At 40.3% G+C, this 25,062-nt stretch overlaps 1 long non-coding RNA gene across 1 annotated transcript; it reads right to left on the bottom strand.

Moving 5' to 3' along the window:
- Positions 1-469: 469 nt before the first annotated feature.
- On the bottom strand, positions 470-23,925 carry LOC118496730. The gene is made up of 3 exons (XR_004899287.1): positions 21,861-23,925; positions 11,433-11,435; positions 470-542 (listed from the first exon to the last, which is right to left on the bottom strand). It is a non-coding gene; the product is annotated as an uncharacterized LOC118496730 (long non-coding RNA).
- Positions 23,926-25,062: the final 1,137 nt, after the last annotated feature.

Raw genomic sequence — 25,062 nt, 5'->3', positions numbered from 1 at the left:
GAAAAGGAAGAGAATTTCTCTTAACTACCCCAGCATTCAACAACAAACATTTATGGAATACTTTCTATATGTTAAACATTGCCAAATCCTGGTATATGAGATCTGTGCAGAAGGCATCCAGCCATGTAATGTGAAAAATAGAGACATTTATTGAAGAAGATACAATATATAAGAAACATTATAAATAGGGCAATGACATCTCAGTCCCCTTCAAAGTAGACACCTTTGGCACCTCACACAGTTCTCCCAATCGCCATCAGCTGCCCCATTGTATTTTACTGAATTTCATCGATGGTCTGAAATTTCTTCCCTTTCAAAGGTGACTTCAGTTTTGGGAAAATCCAGAAGTCACAGGGCACCCAATCTGAGCTATAGGGGGACTGAGTCACCTGGGTGATTTGATGTTTCACCAAAAAACTCTGCACAAGACATGATTCATAAGTGAACATATTGTCATCATGAAGCTGCCAATCACCAGTTGTGCATAACTGCCGCCTTCTGAATCATCCAAATAGTTTCTGCAGAGGAATGTTCAAGCTTAACTCGAAATTTCCCTCAGAATCATTGCTCTTCTTGCTCAGTCATTTTGAATGCAGTGGCCACACAGTACATGTGGTCATTCAATGGCATCTACCACCCCCACTGACTTGTACAGTGAAGTTATCATTGTTCACGCACGTGCATTCCAGTCCTCTCTCCTTGGCTGCCACATTACATCAATGTGGTACAAACTGTTCTTGTTATATTAACAGTGGCTAGACTTTTTCCAGACAGATCTCGTATGTGTTTAATCAAAGCAAGTGCTAGAATAAGACATACAAACAAATGATTATGGTAGTACATGGGTGCAATGACCAAAGAAGGGGCCAAGTGCCTCACAGCAGGGACACAAAACAGACAGCAACTACTCTGTCCTAACAACATTAGGGAGAACTGCAAAGAGATGGTGACCTCTGAGAAGGACCTCAAAGACCAATAGTAACTCCCCAGACAGAAAAAAAAGGCATGGGACATTCTGACAAAAAGTGTCATTCACTGATTTAGACAGATAATTACCAGCAAGTGCTCTGTATTTCAATATCACCCAACAGTCTCTGTAGAGCCCCACCAAAAAGAAAGAAGAAAGAAAAGAAAGAAAGAGAGAAAGAGAGGAAGGAAGGAAGGAAGGAAGGAAGGAAGGAAGGAAGGAAGGAAGGAAGGAAGGAAGGAAGGAAGGAAGGAAGGAAGGAAGGAAGGAAAAAGAGAAAGAAAGAATCTAGCAGTCCTTCCAGAAAGCTCTCTCCAGCAGAATTGTCTATAGAAATTCTCTGCCGAGTTACAAAATATAGATGTAGACACACAAGTCAGTTTCATTTTGGACATGTTAAGTATGAAATGTCTGCAGGGCCTGGAGGTGGAAACATCTAGCAAGAAGTTTAAATTGGAGTCCAGAGCTCAGGAAAAAATGGCAAAACAAGCATTAAGACTCCATGATGGAAGCCACAGTTTGAACTCAGTCTAGGAGTGTGTGTGATAGAAGAGAAAAGGCCAAGGACAGAGGAGCAGACAGGAGAAATGGAGGCAACTCAGGGCAGTAATTATAGAAGTGGGGGCATTGCTCCTTCTGAAGAAACTCTATAGGTAAAAGTAGAGAGATATTCAAGAAGTCTCTTCAACAGATCAAAGAACAAAATTTCTTCCTCTCCCATGCCACCAAGGGACTGCTGCTTCATTGCTTTTCCATTTAGAAAGAGAAGTGACCCTTTCCTGCTTTCCATATCCTGAATTTTATCTTTTATTTTATGTTCACTCTAACTCCCTCAACTGCTTTTTCTTTTACATTGTAAGATCTTTATAAATGAACTCAAAATAACTTGTAGAATGAGAAAGCTTATAAACAGAAATAAAGATCCAAAATATTACTTGATGGCGTGTCTAAATTATTTTTTTACTAAAGAAGAAAACTTCTATTTCTAAATGAATAAGTATTTCAGTGTTTTTGGAACTTAAGCATTTATTTACAACATAACAGCATCTTTTCCAACAAAAGTTGGATCTCAGGCCATCTGAAAACATAGCAGCCAATCCCAAGGCACAAAACTCTTCTCTGTGGAGCTATTGTCTTCTTCATCCAAATTTCTGGAACGTTGTTGATGAAGATTGTCCAGGAGGTGAGCTACATAAGCAGGAATTTTAGCCAGAGTGATAGGAGAGGGATGGCCACATTTTCCTTCACATACACCACTTGTGTTTGTTGTAACCTGTCATCATGGATAGGAAGTGAGGCCTGGGCTCCTCAGGGACACAAACAAGGTGGGCTAAGGAACTGTACCAGGATCCAGGGGTGAGGCAGAGCAAGGAGAACAGCACAGGGCACAGGGGTCATGAGAATTAAGCTTGTCCCTTTGATTCTGTGCTACCCACACATCCCTTAAAGTGCAAAACAATAGTCCAGCTACCCCTGCACCCAACTGCAGGAAATGCCATCTTTCACCAAATTTCCTCCCAAATAGCTTTGGGAAGTCCCAGGGAAGGTTTACACAGTCCACCAACCCAGGCTTCTGTCATGAGCCAGCTATCTTGTCTCTAGGAAGATTTGCAGGCCAACTCCTGACATATCACAGAACTCTTCCAGCTACACCACACTTTCCGTACCCCTCCCCTCAGCACAGATGCAAGGTCCTCTTTCAGTTTCCCCTACTCTAAGATCCGGCTGTAACTTCTACAAAAATGTAATGAACACTTGGTAATAACAAGGAAGAATTACAAAATGGAAAAGAAAAATCTTGAAAGTAAAATCCACATACAACCACATATAGAGTCCACGGGCCCAGAGTCCATGTCTTCCAGACATGTCAGCTTACCTGGGACGGACTGTCCAGTTATCACTAGATGTGTCCTGAACTGATCATTATCAACTTGTTCTTTTCTTTCTTTGAGTGTTTCAAAGACAGAGATGAACTACATGGTTAATCCAATCACTAACCCATTCAGAAGTGCTTTTATCATAGTGACTCTCCCCAGAGCACCAGGTCTCCACTTCCCCAAAGATCAAGAAGAGGGGAAAGATGTACCCTGTCCTAAACCAGCTTTACGGTCAATGTAATAACATGTAAAATGCAATGCTGTCCGTCTATGCTACAAGACTGGTAAGTTCAAAAGGTCTTTTTAGAGAACTGGGTCATAAATGCACATTTTTCTTCCCTTAATAAGGCTCTAATAATATCTGATTATTGACAAATCAGAATAACCACTTACCAACTATTGGGAAAAATCCAAGCTGTTCACTTGAAGTCCCAAGCCAAGAGCCAACAAAGCCACTCTCACCAGATCTATCTTCCCCCCTGCCCCACACTGGGCAAGAAAGAAAGAAGGGGGTCAGCCAAGACCTCCCTCAGGGCCAATACCACTGAGATGCCAGCTGGCAGAGTATCACACAACTCTATGTGCCCTGTTACCACATTTAACTCAAGGGCACAGACCCTTACCCACTGTGTGTGAGAGACAAAGTTGTCTGCATGTAGGGCAGTAATGCACCTGGTTTTGGCCCAGATCTGACAAGGCTTAGCTTGGTCACAGACAAGAGATGAATAGAACACCAGGAAAGTGTTCTTTGCCTCCATATGGCAGCAGGGTACCTTCTGAGGAACTCTAGGACAGAACCAAAAGAACTTTTGAAGTCTTTTTCCCTCAAAGATGCAATTGCAAAAATTAATTCAGTCTTCCATCTAGAAAAACAGAAAAACTGCTGGAAGTTTAAACATACTAGTTTCTGTGTGCCCCAGATTCCAGCCATCAAGACTTCCATAGCCCCACACACTCACAGCCCCTCACAGGTCCACCTGCTAGTTGTCAGTCACTGCTACTCTCTTGTTCACCACCCAGGAGAGGAATGTGCTCATTGAGGGGCCCACACTGACTAAACTCATCTAGGACACAGCACCTGCAATGCAATGGTTCTGATCTAAGCCAGTGCCTTTAGAACCAGGAAAAAGTGGATTTGATTCTCTGGGCTCTTGACTGGTTTATTACATGACTTCAAGTCTGTGTCTCACTATATCCATCTGCTCCTCCTACTCTGGAACCTTAAAATTAAAGGGAAACCTGAAAGGCACTCAATATTGAGCTATGGCATTTTCACATCCATCAAAGAAAAGCCTGTTAACCAAGAGGGTACTCTAAAGCTTCCATCACACAGCATCCTATCCATCTACCTCAGCAAAAGCCTAGAGTTGACTTCAAGTCATAGTTTCAGAAGTGCTTGTCCCATTGGCTTCTGTTGTGCATCATCAAAAGGAATTCTAGATCTTGAGAAAAGGCTGCCTTTGTTCTTGTAAATTTCCAGTTTTATAACTTACCAGGGACCCACTGACCCCAAACAAAACTGCCATATCCTGTCAGTGGTTTGCTATTTGCACCATGAAAACCAAAGTCAGCAGAATGCACCAGTCCAAGGAGCCTCACAGACGATTGAGCAGGAAAGGTACAAGGGAATGGGAATTGAAGCTGTGTGGCAAAGAAAACGCACAGAGGACAAATCTGAGAGGAAACAGGTGACAGTTTTCCTGATGGAATGAGAGGTGATTATTCTCAAAGTGGTCTTTGCTGTTCTCATATCGTTTCCACAATAAAATCAAAAATGGGGTGGGAGGAGCTCATTGCACTTCAGCTGGACAGCTTGCATTATAGCCCTGGCTTCACTTCTGTGGTTTTTAGGATAAATCACTGAACTTCTTGGCACCGGATTTCCTCATCTGTGAAATAGAGATAGTGGTACACACTATTGTTTTTGACCCACCAACCTCCATAACTCTTCTTTAGTAAGAGCATCCCAAATTCATTTTGGGGAATAGCCTCCCTCCACTCTGGCCCCACTGAGCCCTCTCCAGTGACCATATTGGCAGGACTCTGTTAGGGAAAGCAGGGTGGGTTGCTGACCCGGGCTGGGCCTGTTAGACCCTCTCCCAGCCCCTCAGGTCCTAAGCATAAGGGCCCCAAAAATGGACACTGTGAACCAATTCATCTCTGCCTGGTTCTTTAGCTGTTCCTTCAAATATGTGATACTTTTCTATGCTCCCCATAAATTTACTTCATGCTGAAATTAGCCAAAATTGGTTCCTGTTGCTTGCCACCAAAGACTTCTAATTATATTGCATTTGATAATTGCCCTGGAAAATTCATAGATTATTCTGAGAACCAAATAGACTGTGGGTGTGAAAACATTTTACTAACCATAAAGCTCTGTATTGGATTTTGGCCTTGGTACAATGTAGAGTCAAACTCTCAGTGTGTGCACACTGGGCAACACAAGTCCTGGGTACTGTGAAATTTCTGTCATGTTGGTAAAGTGGAATTTGGGAAACATTGTGCCAAGGAGACTCCCTTCAGGATGAGAACACTGTGTACCTGGCCAGGGAGGGTCAGTGTGTGCCCACTCCATGCAGGCAAGGCTACAGGCTTCAAGAGCTAGATTTATAGCATACAAATTAGTTGGGATAAATTCTCCCTTCCCTCAGAGACCAACTATATAAACAAGAGAAGGAAATAATGTCAGCATGAGCTTTACAACCTAAAGCACCAGACATGGGCAGTATGATGCTAGAGATATAATTACCTTCATTGAGATGCTTTTTTAAGATGCTCAGCAGTTTTGATGCTGATAATTGAGCCTGTTGCTTTTTTGGTTTTCCTTTGTGGCTCTTTCCATTCATGACACATGTACCCAGAATGCTAGGTTTGTTCTTTTAAAAGAAAGGGCTTGAGGTGAGAGTTCAGGGTGGGCCTAAAGCTAGCTTAAAACCAGCTGAAGGACTTCAAAATATCATGTCAAAAGGAACATGCTTGTCCCAGGGGTTTCTGTTGCACAGCATAGAGAAGAATTTTAAATCTTAAGTGAAGGGCTACCTTGAGTGGACAGAAATAAGCCATCCTTGCCTCCTTAAGTCATTCCTGCATAGGAAAGACTTGCTGGAGAGGCACTGCCCTCTTTGGTTTGGTGTCCAGTGTGTGCAGAGTACCACACATGATGCAAAATTCCTGTCACAGTTCCTGCTGACCAGCAGAACACAGACTGGAGAGAGAGGAGCCCTGTGCAAAAAGGGCTTTAATCAAAGGTAGAAAAATGAAGTGTCATAGGAGAGGCCGAGACACAGTTTTCTAGACATTTCAAAGAATGTGACAAAGGAGAAGACTGAGATGGGCGTTGCCTCCGTGAGCAGAGCCCTATGGGTTGGTAGGATATGTTGAGATTGTGGGGGTTGGGGGAAGGAATTTCAGCTGAGAGGAAAGTGTATACAAGGGTGTGGCAGCTAAAAATATGAGGCTGGATTTAAGTGTGGTAATGAGCAATGATAAGCAATAAAAAACAAGTTTCAAGCCCAGTTCTCTGTAGCACTTCCTTAAACCAGACAGAAATCAACTGACACATCATTTTTGAGAGCCTGACATGTATATGCAGCATTGAGAAGTCTACAAAGGACAGAGGCACCTCAGGGATGGCCTCTGACTTCCTGAGCCCTAGGTTCTAGCTAAGGAAGCAGGGCCAACATCTGCAGTATGTGAAGAAAAGGCCCCTCCAGCCCACTACCCATCCTCTGTGTACACAGCCTTCAGCAGCATCATCACCTGGCTAGGGAGGGTCAGTGTGTGCCCACACTAATGTTCCTGAGACTGTCCTAAGAAAACATCCTGCTCACAAGCCAGACTTTCAGCTGCACCCACTGTTTTCTTCCTCTCCTCTCACGTCCTTCATGTCTGTGCCCCTGACCCTGAAAACAGGGGACAGCTCTGCTTACTGTGCCTATGAGAGCACATAGATATCCTTGTCCAAATGCTGTCCCCTAATACTCAAAGTCACCAATCCTTAGGGTGCTGGAGGAGTATAGAGATCAGATAGATATGGGAGACCCATTGTCACAACAGCCCTGTGCCCCTCATCTCAAAAAATCCTCCCTGAAAAGAGCTTCTTTAGCTCTTTTCCCCTTCTCTTCTAGCCCCAAATTTACCCTCCATAAATAAGGCAGCCCAGCCTATCCCAGGGAACAGATGCAACAGAAATTATGCCCTCCTTTACTGTCATCTCTTATCCTCACTCTCGGCCCCAGCATCAAAACAAAACAAACATCACACTTTCTTTAGCTAAACACAAAGGCACCATGCACATTCTCATAGTGATGTGTTCAGACAGATCACTACATCATTAACCTGCAAATAGTCAAGATTGCAATTCCAAGTCAATCAAGCTATAGTACAAAGGATGGATGGATAGATAGATGATAGATAGATAGATAGATAGATAGATAGATAGATAGATAGATATTGTACATAAAAGAATAACTAAATATGTAAGGTAGAATAAGACAACTCCCAAAATATAAGTGGGTGGGTGGGTGGATGGATGGATGGATGGATGGACAAATAGGTGAATGGATTGATAAATGGGTAGATGGAAGAATACATGCCTGCTTGGGTGGATACATAAATGTATAGGAGGGATAGACATGAGAACAACATGGGCAAAAGACAGTCTTTGTAGGCATCAAAAAAAAGCTTTGTTCACTCCTCTTGACACTTTTCCAAAACTGTTTATCTATTTAACATTCCTTGGAAAGTCAGATGTAACAAAATGCATAAAATTGTAATTATCAGAAACTGTAATCACCATGTAAGGGAGGAATGTAATTGAGAGACAAGGGACAGACAAGTGTAAGGAGCAGGAACTGGAGAACCTATATGCAGTGATTACTTGGGCAAGAGAGAGTGTCACAAAAAGCATCCTCCTTCCCCATTTCCAGATGAAACTGAGACACAAGGCATCCAACTGAGTTACTCCATGTGTTGGTGCCAGATAAAGCCATGCAGAGCTGGTCACCTCCTGGCTATCAGACTCTGCTGATGCTTGCTGGGGTCCACATGGCAGGAGGCAGCTAGCAAGGACCTTTAAAGAACACATGGGAGACATGTGCAGCCTCATGCTGGTGCTTTGTAAAATGGAAATTCCAGATACAAACACCACTGGCTTTCAATGTGTTTGTGGTGCCTTTGCCTATCTGGGTAGAATATGGGAGACTCTGTGTTACCTACCTCGGTACAGACATTTTGAGCTTTGGAAGGTGTGCAGTGGATCTCAGGATTCCCTAAAATAGTCTAGATTTTGTCCTGAAAGGAACATTGAAGGTAACATAGTTCAACACTGTTATTATAGAAATGAGAAAACTGGTGCTGAAAAACTGATATGATTTATTGAATACTCACATTCTGTTGGCCCTAGGGATTGCAAAGTAGGCAGTGCATTTGGCAATAAAGAAGTAAGAATGTGCATGAAATTCTAATTTATGAATTCTTTTGAAGCTGCAGATGGGAAGAAAATGCAAGAGGGCTGTTTATCAAGTGCTGCTGCCCATGGCAACACAACAGTGTCTCTTGACTAATGAGGACTTTGGGGGAAGTTATCCATTTACTCTAACACATAGGTCATGTTCTGCCTTTAGTCTTCAGGCACAATTCTCTTTTGATTTTGCTACAAGGCCAGATGGCAGGATGTGGCTGGAGAAAGATTAAAATACAATTTTTACTCAAGGACAAAGAAGTTATGAGCCTCTCAAAAGCCCTCTCATTAAGGCCTTCTCTCTATCCCACCCCTATCCTAAGTTACCTCCGATTATTTCAGTGTATTTAGTACACACTCTGAAGTGCCAACAAAGCCCTGGGACAACCGTCTCGGGCATAACTTCCAAACCCAAGTTAATGAAGTAGAAAACAAATTTCACCTTAAACTGAAACACAATACTGGTAGATTTACTTTCCCTCAAGACCTCTACAAATTAAGCTCTGCTTGAAGATGTGGAGGGGACTCTGGGGCACGTGTGGCCTCTTGTTAGATGGAGTCCATGACCAGCTGAGTGAAACTGGTCATCGCCAGCCACATATGAAACAACTCTTTCTTGGAGCATTTCAGGAGATAGTAAAGAAATGGAAGAGCGAAAGCAAAAAGCTCCAAATGTGACATCTGGAGGCCTGTCCCTCCTTGATATTTGCATTTTCCTTTATGTTATGAGCAAATAACACAAAGAAAATGTGTTACCATCCACATTCTTGTAATTAATTATCATTTTCAATATTATGATCAGCATTAGATTTATCTCTGCCCCACAAGAGAACAGAGTGTTTCCTTATGCCCATAAAAATAAAAAGCTGAAAGATTTGAGAACATAAAGATATATAAAATTGAATTAAAATCAATGCTCAATGAATAATTCCCTACAATACAACATGCATTGTGCTAGGTAGTGAATATACAAAGATAATATGAAAGGTGATATGGAAATCAATGCTTAACCTTGCATAGTTGAAAAGGATAAGAGTTGGTGAATATAAAGTACTTGGTTCTCAACAACTGGAAGTGGCTAAGGCGCAGCCTTGCCCTTGAGAATGTCACAAACTAGACCCACTGTTTTCTTGGTCCTTGTGCAGCCTCCTTCCTATGTACACCTTGGGGAAAGGGCATTGCACACAGGGAGACCCAAGGCAGCAAAGCTATGTAGATCTCCTGAAGGACACTCAGCATCTGCACAGGACCCACATGGAGGGACTGACCAAGTCAGCTCTGCGTCTGCTGTCCCAATGCTGTGTGGAAGGTGAGAGTCCCCACAATGCACCTGGCCATCCAAGAAGTGGCATGCCAGGTAACAGGAAGATGTTGCCTGAGCTGAGCTGGTGAGTGGCACAAAATGGCCACCTGTGACCCATAGGCCTGTCATTCTCATTGGGGTTAGTGAGCCATTCTCATTATGTAGCTGAAACTCATTTTAACCTCCCTAGCAATTTGGCTTCCAGTTAATTAGTCAGACACAACTATAGATCTTAGAACATCACAGAGGCAAGAGTTTCAAAGCCTCTTCCTAGATAAAGAAACATCACTGCCTAACAAATGGTCACTTGTGTATAAACAAGTATATTTAACATTGACCTGGGCCTAACCCAGAAGAGGTACTGGGCTAACTGTTCCACTGGCTAAAGGGTCACAATTGCTGTGGCTCAGGGAAAGCTACATGTAATGTAAAATAACTACAATACCAGGTAAGTGTCATAAGAAAAATACAAAAAAAAAAAACACTGAGAAAGAGTTCATACGGGAAGGGGCATTTCACGTTGACTCAGAAGACCAGAGTAATTCCAGTTCTACCAGGATTTGATTTTTCATTCATTAAATCAGCAATGATACCCAAGCACATGGTGTGTGCCCACTAATGTGTTAGGGCACTGGATATTCATGCACATGGGGTCAGGGATAGAGAGGACCTAGGTCTGCACTGCTCATGTGGACACGCCATTTCTGGAGGAAGATCACCTGAACAAAAATCTTCTATTGATGCTCCACTCTCAGACTCATCCCCTGATCCAAAATTTCCTTTAATTTCCTTTTTAGTCCAGACTTCAAAGCCATACTTTTTTTTTAACTTCTGCTGTTTAAAATTCCATTTGGAAATACTGGGTGTGATGGCCTGAGCAGTTTCCACTCCCCACAATGTTGGGCCCCAGTCCTAGGAGCCCCTGAGCTGACAAAATCACCAGTTGTGGTTTCAAGCCACATTTGTACAGCCATCATTGTCCTTTCTCAGTTTTCTAGGTTCTGTTCTCATACACATGCCAGGCTTATGAAGTTGTGCAAAGCTTAGGAAGTAAATTCCTCTCTAAGAAAGTGATTTATAATGTTGCAGTTGTGGGCCCGCATACTGTCAGAATAAATCTAACTCAGTGTTTTGCCAAGTTCTTCATCATTTACCTCTCCTTTATCCCTCTCCCTTCCTTGTCCAATCCACCCTAACACACACACATGCACACACAGCACACACAAGGCCCATACCCTTCTGCTTCATTCCTATGTCGCAAGACTGTGGTAGGATTGCCCCTGGGGCTGCATTCCTACTTCTGTGACCCCACTCACCGGCTAGCCAAATGCAGGTCCTGTGACCCAGCTGGAAACCTAGGCCTGAAATGTCAGCCTCAGAGGGACTCCACAGCAAAAGTCTTCAAATGGATGTTGTCCATGTATTATTGGCCAAACTGACTGAAGTCAGCAGAGCCTCTCTGGAAGTCCCTTACTGTCCACATGGTTTTGTAAATAATCCCAAAGAAACGTAGGTAATAAGCAAATCCTGTGTGTTACATTCACATGGCAGAAGCAGAGCCGGGTATCTCACAGGCATCCCAACAACTGCCAGGAGCTACGGCACTATACACAGTGAAGTCCTTCTTAGGAAGTGTGTCTGTCTCTTTAACAGGAGGACACTGATGGCTTGGTGTGAGGACTGGTTATCTGATTTGGTCTGACAGTTCTTCCCAACATACAACACTGCCTACCTGTTTTAAACAGGGGAAGAGGTAAATGGTTATTGCCAAGGCAATTTTCTTCCTGTCCCTTCTTTTCTTGTAGCTCACGATGGCATTTACACTGCCTTCAGAGATGTCCCAGCACTGAATCTTGGTCTCTCTGCAAGAAGCCAAAGCAGGAGCATTGCCCACAGAGTTGAAACAGCTTGAGTTCTGGCCCTAGATCAGAATCTTGGAGTGACTGGGTTCTCAATTCTATTGTTTGTTAGACTTCTTGAAGACTGCTTGGATTTCTCTCTTAGGTGTCAGCCGGAAAGGAAATGCTGGCATGCTGGTTTCCCAAATCATTTGTTAGTTCAGATGATGATTTGTCAATGCCTGCCTCTGGCTTTACAGGTTTAAAGGAAAGGACAGAAATGTATTGAATTTTGGCTACATGTTCCCTACCAATTTTTTGATGTCCAACAAATGTTACAAATAGTTAATCATCTGCCGCCAGCAAGTAAATGCCTCCTTAAGAATAAATTGGACATGTTGAAGGAGGCACAAGCTTTTGGTAGGCAGGCCTCATGCTCACCAAAAGATTGCCTGGGTGAGTAAAGTGCCAAATTGGGATGTAGTCTCTGAGGAATAGGGAAGATTGTGTTCCCTCCGTGAGTTGGTTGAAGCAACTCTTTCGAAATTACCCAGGAGCATGGTTGCTCCTGATCTACTTATCAAATTTCACTTAATCTATTAAAAATACAGATTTATCCATTTCAAAATCATAAAATCTCATGGTCAGACAAAACTTTAAAGTCACCTATTTCAGTTTTCTGATGCTGATAAATAGGGTGGTTATGCAGTATTCCCGTAATGGGTTCCTCACTACCACCCAAAACCCAGACCCCCTTGAAGAACTCTGTGGGAGGTTTCCCTACACCAAGGCATACCCTCAGTATCCTGGCCCAGCCAGGTGGGAACAGTACCCACTCAGTCCAGCGGCCTTTCTCATATCCAGTACCCCTTCAATTCTCTTTGCAAAGATATGTGCACCCACATCTCTCACCTATTTTGCATGCAACATAGTTTGAGGTGCCCAAACAGTGCCAAAAGGCTGCTCTCCTTTCAGAGTGCTCTCATTCCATTATGCCCCCTTCAAAAAGAGGTGGCCCCTTGGAGCACCACCCCCCTCCCATGCTCCATGGGTGATCCCACTAAGATGTTCACTCCTCTCCTTCTAAATACTATACTTTTATTAATATGGTGGTGGCTCATATTCTTGGCAGGCACAGTATACCAGTACTAAATATTAACTTTGTTCTTAACCAACCTTTAGCCTGTTTTACTCCTGTTTCCCCTAAATCCCACTGCCCCACCCTATACTTCTGCAATTTGTTTCCTGGACCCAAGAGCTGAGCCCTTTGTTTGCTGGGTATTTTAATTTAAAAGTAGAGAGCTAAACCACAAATCACACTTAAGGCACAATCATTTATGTCCATTTAAAGTTGCTTCAGAACATACCACAAAAAAAATCCAACAGGAGAACAAGAACTGTCAAGTTGAAATGAAGCCCAGACCACATTTCATTTAGACAATGACTGCCCTATTAATTTTAGTCAATTATTAATTCAAGCCCCTTGATATCTGAGCAGCCTGAAAAAAAATGAAGTCATCTATCAAAGCAACTGTTTGGATGCAATGACAGCGGGGCCATCCTTTTCCCTTGCCCTGGAGAACAACCAGGGAGGCCAAAAGCAGAGGGGCCAGGCACACACCACTGCCACCCACAGGCCTCCTGGTCTCAGTGAGGTTGACAGAGAGCCAAGTATGTCACTGATCTCCCACACAGACCAACTTGCCTGCAGGCTCATATGCTGTGAATGGGCTCCCACCAAATTCCACCACCCGAGTACACCAACACTATCACTGGGTTTCCCACTGTAAGTGTTAAGATGTGCAAACTTCCTCTTTCCCACCTGCCCCCTGCCTGATTTTCAGTCTCTAAATTGCAATGATAGAAGGAGAGGGAAGGTAGTAAGGGGAAGACAAGGAAGGAAAAGAAGAGGCTAATCACAAATATAAATCCTGCACTTCTCAAAACATGGACAAAACTCTAAATGCTCTGACACTTTGTAGGAAAGCAAACTTGTAAGAGGGATAATATCCACTGACCTGCCCAGCTTGGGTAAGGGAATAAAGTCTCCTCTTCCAGCATGTACTGGCAGAAGGAGCTACCCATAGGACATGCAGGCCCCCAGTCAGGGGGTCAGATGCCCTGAACACAGAGAGGCAGGTAGGAGAATTATCTGAGAACACCCTAACTAATGTAAACCTGAGCTGTAGCCCTTTCTAGAGCAAACATGGTTCTCAATCTCGGTCAGGGTGAACCAGAGTTCTTGCCTGCTAACTAGGGCTTATAAATTAATTGATCACCAGAGATTGTTCTTCCTGATGATCCTCCTTTCTCCTCCTTGATTCATAAATCGCTTTTAATTACCAACCCTTCTTTGAACAAGTCCTCCTTTGAACTCACTTCTTTTGGTTAAAAGGAAAATCAAGCACAGTTAGAAGCACAGTTAGGGCTCTAATTCCTGAACCTTCCCATTACTTGTTGTTACTACTCTGATGTGGGGTCTGCATTGGCCAGAGGCACCAACTCCACTTACATACAGCTGGCAAATCAAAACAATATCAGAACATCTCTGTTACACAGCAGACTTTTATATGGTGATGTTTCATATTTTACTGCAGTTTCCTTTGGAAATGCTCAAAGCAACAACATCTGTTTCCTTTCATTGGGGTTTTTATGTTCTTCCAGCTCAAATGGAGAGGATAGAGTTCATTAATTCAGTATAGTAATAATTACATCCATATACATTTTCCTAGTTGTTGTTTTTTTTAAATGTTGAAGATCCACTACCCTCTTCTCTCCTGCTTTCTTAGTTGAGAAGTGAAGGTGAGAAGAAAACTGGTAACCCTCAGAGTAAGATTCCAGAGGTCTTGTTGGCTCTAAGAAACTCACTACAGGCTTTCCAAAAGTAAGTTGACATTCTGAGTCTGCCACTGTCAAAACCCTTGGGACTACAGCATAAGGTGCAGTTGGCCAAACGCCATGAACAAAAGGAAAGTTAGACTTCCCCACATTTTATTTCTTGAAGAAAGTGAAAAATCTGTCACAGATAAGCAAGGGCAGGAGATGGGAGTAGAAGGTGGTGGGGCCAAGACATGAAAATACACATAAGAAGTTTCAACTTCTTCCCAAAAGTATGGAATCCACTGAAATTTTAAAACAGAGGAGTGACTTGATGACATATGCATTTTTATTTATTTATTTTTATTGTTGTTCAAATACAGTTGTCTCCATTTTCACCCAACTACTCCCCCCACCCCAGCCCAACCCTACTTCCCACCTTCCATCCTACCCCACCTTTGGCTTTGTCCACATGTCCTTTATACATGTTCCTTGACTTGACCTTTCCCCTTTTCCCCTGTTATCCCTTCTACCCTCCCCTCTTGTTACTGTCAGTTTGTTATTTCAATGCCTCTGGTTATATTTTGCTTCTTGTTTGTTTTATTGACTAGGTTCCACTTATAGGTGAGATCATATGGTATTTTTCTTTCACCCTGGCTTATTTCACTTAGCATAATGTTCTCCAGTTCCATCCATGCTGACCCAAAGGGTAGAGTTCCTTCTTTCTTTCTGCTGCGTAGTATTCCATTGTGTAAATGTACCTAGATTTCTGGCCCACTCATTTACTGATGGGCACGTAAGTTGCTTCCAGTACTTTTGGCTATTTTAACTTGTGCTGCTATGAAATTGGTGTGCACACGTTCTTTAGAATTGGTATTTCAGGATTCTTGGGGTATAATCCCAGCAATGGAACTGCCAGGTCAAGGGGCAGTTCCATTTTTAGTTTTATGAGGAAATTCCATACTGTTTTCCACAGTGGCTGCATCAGCCTGCATTCCCACCGAGTGTACTAGGGTTCCCTTTTCTCCACAGCCTTGCCAGCACTTGTTGTTTGTTGAGTTGGTTATGATGTCCATTCTGACAGGTGTGAAGTGGTATCTCATTGTGGTTTTAATTTGCATCTCTCTGATGGCTAGTGATGCTGAGCATCTTTTCATGTGTCTCTGAGCCCTCTGTATGTCTTCCTTGGAGAAGTGTCCATTCAGGTCCTTTGCCCATTTTTTAACTGAGTTGTCTTCCTGGAGTGGAGTCATGTGAGTTCTTTATGAATTTTGGAAATCAATCGCTTGTCCAAGATATCTTTTGCAAATATATTTTCCCACATGGTTGGTTCCCTTTTCATTTTGCTGATGTTCCCTTTAGCTATGCAGAAGCTTTTTATTTTGATGAAGTCCCATTTGCTTATTCTTTTCTTTATGTCCCTTGCTCTAGGGGACATATCAGTGAAAATATTGCTACATGGAATAGTGGATTGAAAAATAGTAAGCCTTGATACAAAGTGACTTATGACTGGATGAAAAATGGCATGAGGATTAACCAAAGAACATTTATGCATGACCCATGGACGTGAACAAGAATATGGAGATTGACTAAGATGGGTGAGGGCACTGGACTGGATGCAGGTGGGCAAAGGGAGAAAAAGCAGCCACAACTATAACAGCATAAACAATAAAAAAATTAAAGAAAGAAAGAAAAAAGAACTAGAAACAAGTCATGAGTTTTGGAGTCCTTATAAATGAATTCTATATCATACCAATAATTATAAATATACTTAATGTTATATGTAAATAGAATTTTATAAACATAAAGTACATTATAAGTTATACAATTCATAAAGCATGTATTTATATGTAAATATAATTATAAGTTATATAAATTCATACATATATAATATATAAATATATCTTATACATCTGTAAATATATAATTACATCTTAAATAATATATGAAGTTATATTTTATTATATAATTCATATTAAGTATGTTATAAACATACATTTAATACATTATTATTTTTTATATATAGTTTGTATGAAAAATGCCCAACCATTTTTAATATAATGAGAACAGTTTGCACCACATTGATGTAATGTAGCAGCCAAGGAGAGTGGACTGGAATGTGAGTGCATGAACAATGATGACTTCACTCTACTAGTCAGTGGGGGTGGTAGATGCCATTAAGTAAGCATGTGTACTGTGTGGCTGTCTCATTCAAAATGACTGAGTGAGCAGAGCAATGAATATGCAGCAAATTTTGCATTAAGCTTGAACATTCCTCTGTGAAAACTCTTCAGATGATTCTGAAGGCCACAGCTATAGAAAACTGGTGATTGGCATCTTCATCACAACAATGCACCTGCTCATGCATCACATCTCATGCAGAGTTTTTTGGTGAAACATCAAATCACCCTGGTGACTCAGCCCTCCTACAGCCCAGATTGGGTACCCTATGACTTCTGGCTTTTACCCAAACTCAAATCACCTTTGAAAGGGAAGAGATTTCAAACCATTGATGAGATTCAGTTAAAATACAATGGGGCAGCTGATGGAGATTGAGAGAACTGTGTGAGGTCTCAAGGTGTCTACTTTGAAGGGGACTGAGGTGTCATTGTCCTATTTATAATGTTTCTTGTATCTTGTATTTTCTTCAATAAATGTCTCTATTTTACATATTATATGGCTGGATACCTTCAGGACAGACCACAGTACACACACACATACACACACACACTGCACAAATTCTTGTCAGACAATGTGCTAAGTGTTTACACTCCCAACAACTCGTTATTATCCCCATTGTATAAAGAAACTAGGGCAGGAAGTTCAGGGATGATTTCCCAGATCATCCAGACTCTGCCTGAATGCCTTGCAATGAGAACTGTGGAGAGGGAGGCCTTGGTGTCAGCTCTTGCTCCTCCCAACTGAGGAGCTGCCCCTATGGACAGCAGGTCTGGGCAGAGGCCCCAAACCACAAGCTTTTGTTGCATCCAGAGGTCCTGTGACACTCTACCTTAGTCCTCCCACAGTGGGTGGGGTTGTTGACCTCTGCTGACTGTGCAGACAGGAGTTGGTTTTTCATACTCACCAAAGCATGCCCTCTGATGGGCCTGGGATCTTCATTGTTCCCAGCTTACACCAAGCTGAATCCTACCTCCTCACCCTTTTCCACCCTATGCACATGTACCCCTGGAACAACATCCCCCTTCCTTCAACCAATCCAATTCCTACTATTCTTTCAGGCCAAGCTCAATCTCACCCTTCTCTAAAGCCTTACAGCACTACTCCAGCTGACACACCTTGTCAGAACCCCTGCTGTCCTCACTGCAGCTCTGCAAACCTTAATTCTTCCCACTAGCATGCCATTGCTCTCAAACAGACTTTCAGTTCCTTGAGTATAGTGACTGTGTCACACAATTTCTATTGTCTCAGGCTCTAATGCTTGTGTGGAGCACACAGTCAAAGTTCAGCAGGTTCTGATGAACTGATTGATAGGTTTTAATTAAGCAGTAACACCACCAGAAAAAAAAAGAAAGAGAAACAACTAATTGCATTTGATAATGACACCAGGAAGGCTGGTTATTTGTCAGAAGTTTCATAAAATTTTAGCATATGCTTTTTTTGCATGGAACAACTTAATTTGTTTTCTCATGAAAGCATCTGGTGTATATTCTGGGCACTTATCAGGGAAGCAGTGACAGACTTAATAAGAGGTGAGTTCATTTACCACCATCATTAGCCAGTGACAGCAGTGACCTGAACCACCAGGCAGAAGGCACACACACTGCACCAGCCTCATTGCCCTGCACTCCTGCAGTCAGAACAAAGTTGGAAGAAAGTGCTTTCTTATTTGCGTTCCTATCATTTATAACACTTGAGCTCCTAAGTATATACAACCTGTCATGGCCTAACAAGCCATGCCATAGAGAGTAAATTAAATTCTCCATTTTTCTTGCTCTCTCAGTTAACTAACTAAAAAGATTTCTTTGTTCTCATTTAAAATATTAGAGCAACAAAATAAAAAAATAAATGAGTGGAACAACAACCAACCATTGTAATAAGCTTCTGCACAGTAAAAGGAACCATCCAACCATCCATAAAATGAAAAGGCAACCTAAGAAATGAGAAAGTTCTTGCAAATCATATAAATGATAAGGAGTTAATATTCAAAATATTCAAGAACTCATACAACTCCAAAGCCAAATAATAATAATAATAACAACAATTTAGCCCTGACCAGTGTGGCTCAGTTGGTTAACTATCATCTCACAAAGTGAAGGGTCACCATTTTGACTTAGGACAGGGCACATTCCCAGATTGCAAGCCTGGTCCCTGGTTGGGGCACTCATGAGAGGCAACCCACCTATGTTTCTCTCACATGTCAATGTTTTTCTCTCTTTCTCCCTCCTTTATCCTCTAAACATAAATAAAGAAAATCTAAAATAGTAATAGTAATAATAATCCAATTTAAAAAATGGGCAGAGGGACAAAATAGACATTTTCTCAAAGAAAACATACAAATGGCCAACAGGTACAGCAGGTCCTCAAATAATGTAATTTTGTTCAATGTAATTGTATTATAATGTTGATAGGAAAAATATCAATTTCTGGTAGGGGCCGCTGTCTGAGTGGAGTTTGAATGTTCTCCCCATGTCTGCATGAGTTTTCTCCAGGAACTCCAGTTTCCTTCCACACCCAAAGATGTGCATGTGAGATAAATTGGCTTATCTACATTGCCCAGTCTGAGTGTCGGGGGGTGTGTGTGTGCCCGCAGTGGGAGGGTGTCCTGCCCAGGATGAGTTTCTATCTTGTGCTCTCAGCTGCCAGATAGACTCCAGACACCCACAACCCTGAACTGGAATCGGTGGGTTAGAAAAGAATTCTCTTACTTGTTTGTTTCATCTTTCTCAAATGTGTGTATGGCTGACATTTATTTCAATATTAATAAATACTAAAAATTAAAAATTAATATTAATTTTAATATTAGAAGTGTTTGGAGTCATTATTTAGAACTTCAGTGATGTTTTGTTACCAGAAATATCCTGTAGGAACTTAATTCTTGTTTCTGTGAATTATTAGCCTTTGGTAAAATTGGTTTTGTTATATGTTGCTTCACTTTAATTCATTTCTGAGAACCTATTGATAATGTTAAGTCAGGACTTACTGCACCTGAAAAGGTGCTCAACATCACTAATAACCAGGGAAATACAAATTAAAACCACAATGAGATATCACCTCACACCTGTCTGAATGGCTATCATCAATACATCAACAAACAATAAGTGTTGGTGAGTATGTGGAGGAAAGGGAACCCTTGTGCACTGTTGGTAGGAATGAAAATTAGTGCAGCCACTATGGAAAACAGTAAAGTTTCCTAAAAAAATTAAAAATAGAACTACCATATGACCCAGCAATTCCACTTCTAGGTGTTTATCCAAGACACTAATTTAAAAAGACATATGCACCCCTTTGTTATTGCAATGTTATTTACAATATAGCCAAGATATGCAAGCAACCTAAGTGCCCATCAATAGATGAATGGATGAAGAAGTGGTACATATATACAATGGAATATTACTGAGCCATAAAAAAGAGTGAAATCTTGCCATTTGCCACAACATGGATGGACCTAGAAGATATTATTCTAAGTGAAATATGAAATAAGGTTAAGACAAATACCATATGACTTCACTTATATGTAGAATCTAAAAAGCAAAATAAATGAGCAAAACAGAAACAAACTCATACATACAGAGAACAATTTGATCATTGCCAGACAGGAAGGAGGTTTGGAGATAGGCGAAAAAAGGCAAAGGATTAAGCTGCACAGATTGCCAGTTATAAAAACAGTCACAGGAATGAAAAGTACAGAATATGGAATATAGTCAATAATATTATAATAGCTATTTATGGTGTCAGATGGGTACTAGACTTATCAGGGTGAACACTTTATAAGTTATATAAATGTCTAATCACTATGTTGTATACCCAAAACTAATATAATGTTGTATATCAACTATAAATAGAAAATAAAAGATAAAAACAATTTTTAAAGAAACAGCTTCTCCTAGGTAAGAGCTCAACAATTTTTCCTCTGAAAGTCTTACTAGGGCTAGGTCTTTGCCTGCTCAGTTCTCACAAAGAATTAGCCAGTCTGTGGTCCTAGTGAGCTACAGTACCAGAGCCACTTGCATTAACTACTACTTTCTTAGGCATGCTAGACTAGACCATATTTTTCCAACTACTTCATGGAATTCCTTACCTTGTTTCACTACTAAAATTACCTAATCCAGAAGGACAGACAGCTCTACTGATTGATGAGTAGTATTCCTTCTATCAGAGCTTTATAGGAAAGCACAAAGGTCACTAATGATTTATGCCATCAGTACATAAAGGGAGATTAAGGCACTACTGCCATAAATGTAACACCTTTATGGCTTCATCTCCTTTCATTGTTTTCTTGGGGTTTTTTTGTTTGTAATTTTAAAAGCTTTATACATTTCCTGATTAGATGAAGTACATATCATCAATACATTAATAACACCTAAAAATACAAGGAAAAATTAAAACTTCAACTGAAAGTCCACTATCCTGAGATAAATAAATACCATAAATAATTTGGCAATCATTGTTTCATACAAAACTTTATGCATACCCATATGCACACATATAACCACACACAAGTAATGTTACCTAATTTAATCATATCATACATAATGGTATATGAAGGAAACATTTTAAAATATATCTCTGGGTGCCCTGACTGGTATGGTTCAGTGGGTTGGGTGTCATCCCATAGACCAAAAGGTTGCCAGTTTGATTCTTGGTCAGGGCATGTGCTTGGGTTGTGGGCCAGGTTCCTGGTTGAGGGTGTATGAGAGGCAACCAATTGATGTTTCTTTCACACATCGATATTCTCCTCCCTCCCTTTCTCTCTAGAAATTAGTTAATTAATTAGTTAAACACATATGGGTCTTATTTATTTACTGGGTTTTGTTTTGTTTGCCTCTTTCTCCCTTCTCCCTCTTTCATATGCCAATACTATAATTTTTTATTTTGTTGATTTTATAATGCATTCTAATATTTGTCAAGTCAAGTCACATACATCCTCATTTTATTTTTTTTAAAATTTTGGCTGTTCTCATTTTGTTTTCTAAATACAATTATGGAAAAACTGACATTTTCATGACATTAAATCTTCCCATCATGGGATATCTTTCCATTTGCTCAGATTCTGTTGTTCTTTATATAGGTACTATATCTTTCATGTTAAATGTACTCATAATCATTTCATTGTGTAATTTTTACTACTATTGTGACTACTTCCCATTTTATTATTTTGGAAGGTTTTGCTATTAAGTAGACATACACACACATGCAAGGTCTGTCCAGAAGATATCCAGCCATGTAATATGAACAATAGAGACATTTATTGAAGATGATACAAGAAACAAGAAACATTGTACGTAGGACAATGATGCCTTAATCCCCTTTAAAGTAGACAACTTGGGACCTCACATGTTTTTCCTAATCACCTGCCCCAACATATTTTTCTAAATCATCTGAGTAGTTTCCACCAAGTAATGTTCAAGCTTAACACAAAATTAGATGCAGATTTGGTGCTCTACTCGCTCACTCATTTTGAATGTGACAGCCACACAAGTACACATGCTCACTCAATAGTGACTACTGCTCCAACTGACTAGAATAGTGAAGTCATCATTGTTCACACATGTGCATTCCAGTCCCCTCTTCTTGGCTGCCAGGTTACATTGATGTCATGCAAACCATTCTTATTATATTAACAATAGTTGGACTTTTCCCAGACAGATCTGGTATATCTATCTTATTCAGTCATTTTACCAAATTATCCTATAAATCCCATTTTTACTAGTGTTTCCTGTATTTTCTGGGTATGTGATTATTTTATCAGCAAAAATGTTTGTCCAATATTTATACCAATTATTTCAAATTTACATCCTATTGCATTACCTATACCCTCTAAAGTAGTGTTATTAAGTGTCAATAGTGGGTACAACTCTGCTTGTTTCTATTTGCAATTGAAATGCTCTAGGATTTTATTACTTAGAATTATACTTATAATGAGATATGAGTAAGCAAAAGTATAAGCCAAGAACTCAGGTCAGCAAACCATGCTCTGTGGACTAAATTTGTCACCTGCTTTTGTAAATAAAGTTTTACTGGAACATATCCATGCTTCACATATGTATTTCCTATGGTTACTTTCTGCAACAATGGAAGTATGAAGTAATTGTGACAGAGACCATATGACCCATGTTGTCTAAAACATTTACTGTCTGGACCTTTGCTGTAAAAGCTTTCCAAAAACCTCAGGTCAAAGGAGGTGGTGCTGTAGTAACAAACAACTCCAAAATCTCAAGGACTTAACACATTTATTTCTAACTCCCACAAGCCAGCTGTGTGTCTGGCCAACCTCTAGTCATGCTGTTCTCCACGAAGTGACATAAAGTATGCTGTTTCAATCCTCTCTCTGTCATCACAACACAAAGCCTTCTGGACAGCCCCGGTGCAAGACAAGCACACAATGTTCTCAGACCCACTCACCCATGCTGCAGCACAGCCCATTAACAAACTACTCAAGTGACTCCACCATGTTCCCTGCAAAGGGTCTGGGAAATATAACCATCTGTATGCCAGGAACCAGATATTGGTAAGCATTATTAATATATACCAAACAAACTTTATTACATTTCAGTAATTTCTTTCCATTCCTATTAAAATATTTTTATCCTGTTGTTATATTTTCAACATCTAATGATATGTTCCTATGAGTTTTCTCCATAGGAAATGTAGTAAATTATACCCACAAACTTTCTGTGAGGAAATCATTCAAGTGTTACTGCAATAAAGCCTATTTAGTTAAAGCCTAATTTTTATAACAGTTGAATTATATATATTATTTTGCAGCTATATTCACAAGTGAGATTAAGTGATTTATTTTCCCTTTCTGTACTATTTTTATCATAGTTTATGTCGGGTTGGATTCAATCCTGTTACTCAGTAGAATCACTGAAGAATGTTTTGCAAAATACTAATGCCCAGGTCCAACTCCAGAACAACTGAGTCATAATCTTTGAGTATGGAGTTCAAGCAGCAGTAATTTTTAAAACTCTCTGGTGACTCCATCTGTACAGAATGTACTAATGTTACGTTGATTTGTATATTCTTTGTGTTCTAGAGTTCAAATTATTTAATGTTTCTCATATACAGTGTCTGGCTTTAATATTAAAACCACCAAGCATATTAGAAAACAAGAAAACCAACAAAAGAACAATTTATTTGGAGTCCAAAAAACTGAGCTATAAGGCATGGCATATAAAATAGCTATTCTTCATATGTGCCAGGATAAAACTTTCAATTTGTTTCAAATAACTCAAAGCTATTTTAAAAGGAAATTTTAAAACTAAAAAATGCAACAAAGTTAAGAACTGTGTATAAGGGTCTAACTACAGATTAGATATAGCTGAAGAAAGAAACAATGAGGAAGGTAGAAAATATTCAGGAACAAAGCACAGAAAGACAAAGGAAGCAAATCACTAAAGACAGGATGAGATATATAGTGGATGCAATAAAGAAGTTTAATGTAGAAATAACTGGAAACTCATTAGGGGAGAACAAAAATTTGGAGATAAGCTATATTAGAAGAGATAATAAAGGAAAATTATCCAAAACTGGTGAAAAATATCAAATAACCAATTCAAAAAATCTTTCAAAACCCCAAAAGAATAGACAAACAAACCAACCCACACCTCACTGCATCATTGTGAAACTGGTAAAACCAAAGATGATGGAAATGTTTTAAAGAATCCTGAAGAAAATATACAAACTCCTGTAAAGGAATGATAAGTAAACCAATGGCTGACTTCTTACTAAAATGGTGAAAGCCAAAGACAATGGAATGATATGTTTAAAGGACTGAAAAAAAAATTGCTGCAAACTGAGAATTGTATACTAGCAAAAAATATCTTTCCAGAATGTAGGTGAGCAGAATGTGGGTTGCAGGAAGGTCCCCAGTAAGCAGTGAGCAAGAGGCAACCACACATTGCTGTTTCTCTCCCTCTCTTTTACCCCTTCCTTCACTTCTGTCTAAAAAATAAATAAATAAAATCTTTTTTAAAAAAAGAATGTGGGTAAAATAATGACATTTTCAGACAAAGGTTTTAGAAGAAAAGGCTGCAGCAAAGGCAGGTTATGAAGCATCAGATTTCTTAGAAACACTTTTCAACACCATCACATGACAAACAATAAACTCTGATAGTGGATAGTCATCTTTTCCTTTCTCTAGTTCTGCCTGGTTTTGGAAACAGAATGGATACTTTTAGTCAATTGTGAAACATAGGAAAGGTAACAGGAGAGCAGACTGAATGAGGAAGAGACTAGACTTCCTGCAAATATGGGCACATGGCAACGGAAGTGTTTTTATAAGAAAAGAAAAGAAGTGTAATTACATTTACATCGGGGAAATGTATGTAAATTAGAAATGTAAAAAATTTAACCACAATATACTTAAATTAGGGTTGTTATTTTTTTTTCATGCCACATGAAATCCAGCAGTAGACCAATTGACATTAGTTCAGCAGCTCAACTCTGTCAAGACTGAGACTGCTGTGATTCTCTTAGTCTTTACTTCCTGGTCTCAAGATGTGTAACAGAGGTAAACCCAACCAAACTCACATTCCAATCTGGAAGAAAAGAAAAAGAAAGAGGAGAGGAGAGGAGAGGAGAGGAGAGGAGAGGGGAGGGGAGGGGAGGGAGGGGAG

Source organism: Phyllostomus discolor, chromosome 9 (assembly GCF_004126475.2).
Source record: "Phyllostomus discolor isolate MPI-MPIP mPhyDis1 chromosome 9, mPhyDis1.pri.v3, whole genome shotgun sequence".
NCBI lineage: Eukaryota > Metazoa > Chordata > Mammalia > Chiroptera > Phyllostomidae > Phyllostomus > Phyllostomus discolor.
The sequence above is the reverse complement of the archived record's forward strand: the minus strand, read 5'-3'. Positions and strand labels throughout refer to the sequence as shown.